The sequence below is a fragment of the Gopherus evgoodei genome, chromosome 1 (genome assembly GCF_007399415.2).
Source record: "Gopherus evgoodei ecotype Sinaloan lineage chromosome 1, rGopEvg1_v1.p, whole genome shotgun sequence".
Classification (NCBI taxonomy): domain Eukaryota; kingdom Metazoa; phylum Chordata; order Testudines; family Testudinidae; genus Gopherus; species Gopherus evgoodei.
The window spans coordinates 154681275-154690030 of NC_044322.1; positions in this window are offsets into that span (position 1 = coordinate 154681275).

Below are 8756 nucleotides of genomic sequence, written 5' to 3' on the forward strand. Positions count from 1 at the left end.
CAAATGCAAATCCCCTCTCCCAGCCTCAGTTGATGTAGTCTACACACAGATTACCCCACATTGTTAAGGGAGGAGGGAGACCACCACCTCAAGGAACTACTCCTTCACTGCTCTGATAGCACAGCAAGAGATGGCAATTTAGACTATGATGCATGTATGTTAACAGTTGATTTAATGATATTGCTAGGCTGAAGGGAAGAGACTAGGGCAGTAAAGAACACAGCCCATGCATAAGGTGCCACATTCCCAAACAGTGCAAAGTCACAAAGCCATGACATAAAACCCTTAGCAGAACCTTGAACACTTAAGGCCACCAGAAGCTAGGAAAAGCATAAGTAAAGCAGTACATCTTACACAAAGGGTTCTCTTCTTCCATAAATGTCTAAGCCTGAGCTGTAAGTCCAGCCAAATTCATTTTGTCCAACTGGAGAAGTCTGTTAGCGTACCTCAAAGGTTCTATGCACAGATCCCTATGATGATTAAAAAATATCCTACTGAAATGTAAGTACAGGGGAATTCCTTTTAGCCACTCAGATTGCTGAATGGCTGAGACCATTCACTAACATATTGCAAAAACCCTTCACCCTGTCAGAAGCCAAGTTTATCCATCAGCGTGCAGTGCAGTTAAACTCATCTATCAAAGCAGAAAATGTTTATTTCTGACAGACTTATTACATATGCTAGAAACTAAAAATTCCCTAAGCCAATCAGAATGCAGCATGTCACTACTACAGCGGAGAAGAGAGATCACTCTGATGCACATTTTTACCAAAATACATGTATCCTACCATCTGTCAGGTGGAACCTACACCATTCACATAGTATGAGGGAAATAAAAGTAAACAGAATTTAGACGTTTCACTCATCTGCTTTTGAAAATAAATATCCACACTTTGCATAATGGTCTTCCTTAGTATTTGTGCAATGATCTCAGTGTAGTTTCCACTACAAGATACTGTTTTAAAGTTAAGTTAGGCAATGTTATAAATATTTGGACTGAAATTTTCCATGCCAGATGTCTGCCTCAATTTTTAAAAATAAAAAAAATTCAGCCAAAATGCTTCAGCACTGTCAAAAAAAAGGAGGGGTGGGAATAATGTATTGCCCATTTAAAAAAAAAATGCTGGCAACCTTTTCTTTGAAAAACTTGACAGAGGACGAGCCTTTGAGTCAGGGATGTGCCTTTTATCATCCCTGTGAAAACACGCCCAAATTTGCCCATTTTATAAGACTTGGGGAGTGGAGGGGGAAGAAGGTGTCTCACCCTGTGCAGTAACTAAGTTTCTTCGAGATGGCTGTCCCTGTGGGTGCTTCACTTCAGGTCAATCTGCACCCCTGCACTTGTCATCAGATTTTTAACAACAGTGCCTGGTGTGCTGTCCCTATCTTGTGCCATCTCACATGGTTACATAGCACTGTGCAATCAACTCTCCCTCTGTTTCTTCTCTATTACAGTCTATGGTGCAAAAAAAAACCCAAAACCTCTGAAGTAGAGGGGAAGAAGGAGGGTAGTGGAGCACCACATGGACAACTCTCCCAAAGAACCTCAGTTACTGCACAAGGCGAATAACCTTTTCTTCAAGGAGTGTCCCTGTGGGTGCTCCACTTTAGGTGACTCTAGAGCAGTGTCCTTCTATGGAAGAAAGGGGCTTCAGAGTTGCAGCCATGGCAGATAAAACCACAATTACCAGTAAAGAACCTGACGACAAGTGCTGCTCTATGGCATAATGCTGTGTGAACATATGGGCTGATGCCCAGATTGCTGCTTTGAAGATGTTCATAATTAGTACATTGTTGAGGAAGGCTATCAAAGCAGAGTGTGCTCAGGTCCCTGGTGGGGGCTGTAGCTGTTGATGGTGATAGCAAAGGTAAAAGCATCTGGAGATCCATTTAGACAGCCTCTGTTTGGATATGGCATCCCCTTTAGATCATTCTGTGATGGAAAGAAATAACTTTAGTGACTTTTTGAAAGACGTTGGCCTCTCAATGTAAAATGCTAGTGCTCTTCGGATGTCTAGGATGTGAAGCATTGCTTCATGTTTATTCCCGTGAGGTTTTGGGAAGAACAATAAGGAGATGGATGGGTTGATTCAAATGGAATGAGGAAACTACTTTAAGGAAGAATTCAGGATCTGGTCTTAGGATAACTTTGTTTTTGAAAAATATTGTGTAGGGGTTGTGGCATGAGGCCCTGTTCTCCTACTTACTGCGCGGATGTGATAGTGATGAGAAAGGCCACCTTCGATCGAAAGGTGGAGAAATGAATGGATGGATTGTGTTGGATAGGTCCAGCAGTAGAAAAAGTGGCAGGTGTCTCTGGTCCTTGACCAAACCCTCAACATTGCTGTTTAGAGGTAAGTTATTGGGATGTCGAGGGCTGGGTAGGGAGTGGTCTCCATCTTGCAGGTCTCTGCCTCTGTGGGTCACATTGCCTCTGAGGGTGTGTGTAGGTCGCAGTTCTAGATCTTTGCGCCAAGTAATAATTGCCCGATTTTGTGTGTGTGTGTCTGTGTGTGTCTGTGTGTAGGTGTGTATATGCCCAAAAATTTGAGTGTCACTCAGGAGTCCTTCGAAGTGTGAAGCGACTTGTGTTTTGGCTGTGAACAGCTTGGGCCCTTCCAACAGGACACGGTCGTACCTTCGGAAAATCAGAGAGGTGGAGCCAGGAAGCTTGTTGCATTACTATGGGCATGGCACTGGAATATGCCGCCATGACTGCAGAGTCCAATGAAGTTTGTAAAGTTGTGTGAACTAGGGGCTTATCCATGGATATAAATGCTTTAAATGGTTCCTTTTTGTCCTCAGGTATGTGTTCAATAAAGTCAGATATTGAGTAATCTGACTGTATTTGGCCATTAATGCTTCATAGTTTGCGATCCTAAACTGTAGGGCTGCTTAAGAGTAAGCTTTACGAAAAAAAGTCCAACCTTTTCCAGTCCTTGTCATATGGGGTGGATCTGGAATGATGTTGTCTGCGCCACTTGTTCACGCCCTCTACCATCAGAGAGTTTGATGTGGGGTGTAAAAATAGAAATTCCATCCCCTTGGAAGGTACAGAGTATTTTTTATCTGCTCTTTCGCAGGCAGGCAGAATTGTTGCTGGGATCTGCCAGATGGTCTTGGCTGGGTCTACAAGAGCCTCGTTTATTGGGAGTGCAATCTTGGAGGAGGTTGAAGTCTGGAGAATGTCCAACAACTTATGCTGGGCCTCCGCAACTTCTTCCAACAGTATCTCCAGGGAATCTGCAATCCTCAAACTTTTCCTGGAACTGTTTAACGTCAACCCCTGTCATGGCTGGTGGGGGCATGATAGCTTCATCCAGAGAAGAGGATGAAAAATTGGCATCTGGCATGACTTCCTAATCTGAAGTCTCCTGCAGTTCCTCAACTGCCTTTTCCAGAGGTTCAGAGGGCCCAGGTACAGAGTGTGATGGAGAATGCCTTGTCCTCTCCCTGAGTGGACAGAGAGGCTTAGGGTAGTGTTGGCAGCATGCTGTTCATGGGTCCCAGTAAGGCCATTGTGGTGGAAATGGCATCCATGGGTGTCTGTACTATCCTTGAGTTTCAGGTCTGGTATTTATGGTGCTCTGGTGGACCTGGTCTTGTAGCTGTGAGTATAGGTGAGAAGTGATGGGAGGAGTAGATTTCCCCTTCATCATCCTCCTCCTCATTGCTAGACGAAGGAGGAGCTGATCTGGGTGGTGTGGTAAGATGGCACAATACCAAGCATGCTGGAGTAAGGTTGGAACCAAGGACTGGAGATTCCGGTGCCAAGGAGACTAGAATATTGTAATGGAGAAAAAAATCACTGCGGAACCGAGAGCATCAGTACCAAGGAGGATGTTGTCAGCCATACCGATGCCTTTTCCACGGTTGTCAGTGACGAGGGTCATGCACTATGTGCTGTAGAGGCAGAAGGTGGCACCACAGACTGTAGCACTGCCAAGCTGCTCGGTGCTGCATGTTAGAGCAGCTCCGGCAGTACCAAGGCAGGGATGATCGTTTCCCTTTAGTGCCTTTTTCCCAGCCAGCCTGCTTAGGGTCTTTGCCTTGCATGGTACCCATTATACTGGAGGGTCCTGCTACCTCAGAGATGAACGGTGTTGGTGTGGTCAGTACCAATGGGGTCCGACAGGTTGGGGAACGTCTTTTTTTGGCCGTTTCCTGAGGACAGGTCGGAGCACGCTTATTTGTTGTCTTTTTAGCAGGGTGTTCCTCTGAGAGGGTGGTGGGGAACCTCTGTCAGATGCCACCATTGGTGCCCAGTGCCCAGGAGGGATCTGTGATTTCAGATGCCAGACGCAGAGACTTCTCTATCATGAGGAGTTTTAGCTGTAGATCCCTAGCTTTCCTGGCACGAGCCTTAAGATTGTGGCAGCGTGAGCACTTCTATGGTATGTCTTGCTCCCCAAGGCAGCAGACACTTTGTGAGTGCCCATCAGACACCAGGATTGAGGACTGGCAAGTGAGGCAATTTAAAACCCAGAGAGCCAGGCGTGCAGGAGGCTAACTGTACTATACTAAGGTGTATCCTAATATCTGAAAACTTAAATTCCTAAGAATAAAAACAAAAAAAAGAAAGAATGAACGGGGAAGACATAGGGGAAGACATAGGGTAATAAACTAAACAATTAACTATTGGTTAACTAACTAGTATTCTAAAATTAAAGACAGACTAAGATTAGCTCAGAGGCGCTGCCAATTGTTACATCTCAAGCCCAGGGCGATGGAGAAGAAACTGAGGGAGGGTTGGTCACACAGCACTATGTAACCGCCTGAGACAGCACGAGACAGGGACAGAACATGTGCGACTCAAGCAGGCACTGGAGAATTTTAGTAGCAATTACAAGTGTACGGGCGCAGATTCACGTAAAGTGGAGCGCACACAGGAACACTGCTCAAAGAAGAGCAGCAGTTTGCATGTGCTTAGTGGAGACTTACTGGAGCTTAACAGAAACTCTATGACCATGCTCCATCTTCTCACAGCTCTTAGACCTGCAACATCTCCATAGAGCAGCGAGGTTTGCTCCAGCCCCAGGCTACCGGAGCAAAGCCACGCTTTCACTATCATTGCTGCCTAAGGTTGGGGTAGGGTATCAGAACTGAGAGCAGGGAGCCCATCCCTCCTGTGCTCACAATGACCTCCTGCTGGCACCAAGGCATTATGGAGGATGAAGCTTCCTGATTCAAATGCAGACAACAAGATTCAGACCTAGGGTGTTGTGAGGGAGGGGCAGTGGGGGAGGAGATTGGGACAAGAAGCCTGGGCAATAGAGACTGGGACTTGAGGCTGACAGGACTATTGGTAACTAATGGAGCAAGAAGAGAGGTGACGAGCTGGGATGTGGGGGGAGAAAACTGAGCAGAGACTGGGACAAGGATCCAGGAGAAGTGAGGACACAGATTAGATGAGAAGCTGGAGGAGGAGACTGGGACCCAGAAGAGACAGGAAGAATGAGTGGAGAAGGGAGCAGGAGCACCGCCAGCTTTTTTGCCGCCCTAGGCAGCGGAAGGTCCCGCCCCCAAAATGCCGCCCCCCCAAATGTTAGTGCCCTAAGGCGACAACCGCCTAATGGGTTGCACCGGCCCTGGAAGGGAGAGAGAAACTGGGGGACTGGAGAGTGAACTGGCACAGGCTAGGCAAGGAGACTGGGACAAGAATTTGGAGGAGCAAGACTAGGATTTACTGGCAAGGAGATTGGACCAGGATCAGAAGCCTAAGGAGTAGAGACTGGGGACTTGGATGAGTGGCCAGTGGTGGGGCATAGAGAGGAGAAAAACAGATTGGAGAGGATGGGCCAGGAGTCAAGCCTGGGGTAAATGAGCAGAGTCTGTGCCTGTCAAACAGATAGCTAAGGGTTAATGTCTCTTTCGTCTATAAAAGGGTTAACAAACAGTGACCTGAAAAACCTGACCAGAGGACCAATCAGGAAACAAGACTTTTTCAAATCTGGGTGGAGGGAAGTTTTGGGTGTGAGTCCTTTGTTCTTGGTCTGTTCTCTTTTTTGGGCTCTGAGAGTGACCACAGGAATCTCCAGGCTTTCTAATCTTCTGTTTCCAAGTTGTAAGTACAAGGATAGTAAGACAATAGGTTTATATTGTTTTTTTGTATTAACATGTGTGTAGTTGCTGGAATGTTTTAAATTGTATTCTTTTTGGATAAGGCTGTTTATTCATTTTTTCTTTTAAGCAATTGACCCTGTATATTGTCACCTTGATACAGAGACCATTTTATGTCTTTTCCTTTCTTTTTATATAAAGCTTTCTTTTTAAGACCTGTTGGATTTTTTTTTTTGTGGGAGCTCAAGGGGATTGAGTCTGCAGCTCACCAGGGAATTGGTGGGAGGAAGAAGACAGGGGAGAAGAGAGAATCTCTTTGTGTTAGATTTACTAAGCCTGACTTTGCATACCCTCTGGGTGAGGGGAGAGAGATTGATCTCTCAGTACTTGTGTTTCAAGGACTTGAAGCAGGGAATATCCTAGAGTACCCAGGGCGCAGAAATCTGGGAGGAGGTAAAGAGGGGGAAGGGAAGTGGGTTATTTCTCTTTGTGGTGAGACTCAGGGCATCTGAGTCTTGGGGTTCCCCAGGGAAGGTTTTGGGGAGACCAGAGTGGGCCAGACACTGGAATTCTCTGGCTGGTGGCAGCGATATCAGATCCAAGCTGGTAATTAAGTTTGGAGGTTTCATGCTAACTTTTCATGTTCTGAACTCTAAGGTTCAGATCTGAGTAGGAAAGTTATGACAGTGCCCACTAGTGCACATTCCCCTCCAAAACATGGAATGGAGACCTGAATCTCATGATTCCTCTGCTGTCAGCAAATATCTGTGAAACCCACTGTTAAGATTGCCAAGCAAAGCACTCAGAAGTTAGGAAATACCAGAATTAAGGTTGCCTGTGCAACCTTAATTCAGCCCCCTATGTTTCCATTGTCTGTCTATCTCATTCTTCTGTCAGTAGGCAGCTTTGTCTGAAACAGTCAGAAAGTACCAGAAAGTGCTGTGCCAAATGGACCGCCAAAACTTTCCATAACAATAATGCTCTGGGAATAATTCAGTGTGACAAGTGGATGTAAGGGTCTTTCTAATGTGCTCAGCCCATCCAAAGCCCTCTGTCTCACAGCACTTGTGTCCCTGAACATTAGTAACACAGTGATCACATCCCCTTCTCCAGAAGCTGGTTCCTTAGGGCAGGCAGCTAGTGAATATTGGAATTATCACACCATGAATAGTAACCCAGTGTAGTATCTGATGTAATACTTTTTCAGCTCAGTGAGTTCTGTTCTACTGCAGACATCTTTAGTGCATCCCCCAGTCTAGTTTCTAATTTCAACCTGGATGTGAAGGCAGGAGTTGAATGAGTAAACTAGGTTAAAAGTTTCAAGTGTAGAGAGTTTAACCATCTTTCACATAATAGATAAATACAAGAGAAAGGGACCAATATATACAGAAGAAAAAAAAGTAGCTGAAATTTGAATCAGAGACCAATGTGAAGGATGTTCCAGATAGCAGGAACTTCAGAGGAGATGGCTCTTCCACCAAAAAGGAGAGATGCATGTAGAAAGCCCAGGAAGCAGCTGCTAAAGAGAGAGGGATAGAAACACAAAAGTCCATAAAGCAGGCAAATGTAAACCCATGGAGGATTTTTAAAATTAGTTTGGAACTGATTGTGAAGATGAATGGGTAGTCAATAGACCTATTTGAGAAACTTCATTAAGACTGACAAATTTTCATACCTTCCTTGTACTTGACAATTTCCCAATGTAGTGTCCAAGCTGAGAAGTTAAACATGAAGTTATTTCTTCACTTTTCTTAGTCAACTTCGGCTCTCCTGAATCAGTTTGTCCAACTTCACTGAACACAATTTGAAAACAAGATTGCTTCGTAATTCTTCTACTTCTCTCTCCACCATCTGACCCCTATTCCAACATTATATGCAAAATTAAGGATTTCAATAGTAATAGCAGTATGGGGGGGGGGAGTAGGTGGAGTCCTTAAAATGAAAGGCACAACAAGAATGCAGGAGCACTGAGAAAAAATGCCTACTCGCACTATATCACGTGGCCTTTGCCATGTATATATTGTGTCTTTTCACTTTGATAAAAGAAAACTAAATTTATATTTTAAATAGTGTTTATAAACTAGAATTGATACATTAAGTACGTACAGTTTCCTTAAGATTTAAAAATAATCAGAATTATTGGCAGAGTGAAGAAGTCATTGTTGGGGACCAAAATTATTTCTTCCAAAGAGTTGGGGGCAGAGAAAGGATGGGGCCAAAAACGCAAACAGCCATGTAGGAGATAAGGCAAATGATCTGAAGTGGCTGAAAAAAACCCTGATAGTATTTTTAATTATAAAATGTGTCACATCTAAGACAATAACACATATATCAAATTTTAGTCAAACATTTTACAACGATTTACTTCCTAAAGTTATATAATAGAGAGAGGGGGAGAAGTTCATGGAAATCATACAATCTTAGTTTAAGGTTTTTTATCTAGTTTATTAAATATTGCTTTTTTGGGTTCATGTTAACAACAAGCCCAAATAATTTGTTTAAAGATTCAAAGCAGTAATATTAAAATACAGTTTCAATATAAAGTTTGTCACAGTTTTACAGTATTCAAAATGACAGATCTGCCTTAAAAAAAACAAACCAACCAATTCTATTATACCAAAACGTAAGAAAAAACAACAAACAAGTTTGGCATTTTCCATAATCTTAGTATAAAACAGAATATTAAATCTATTAGC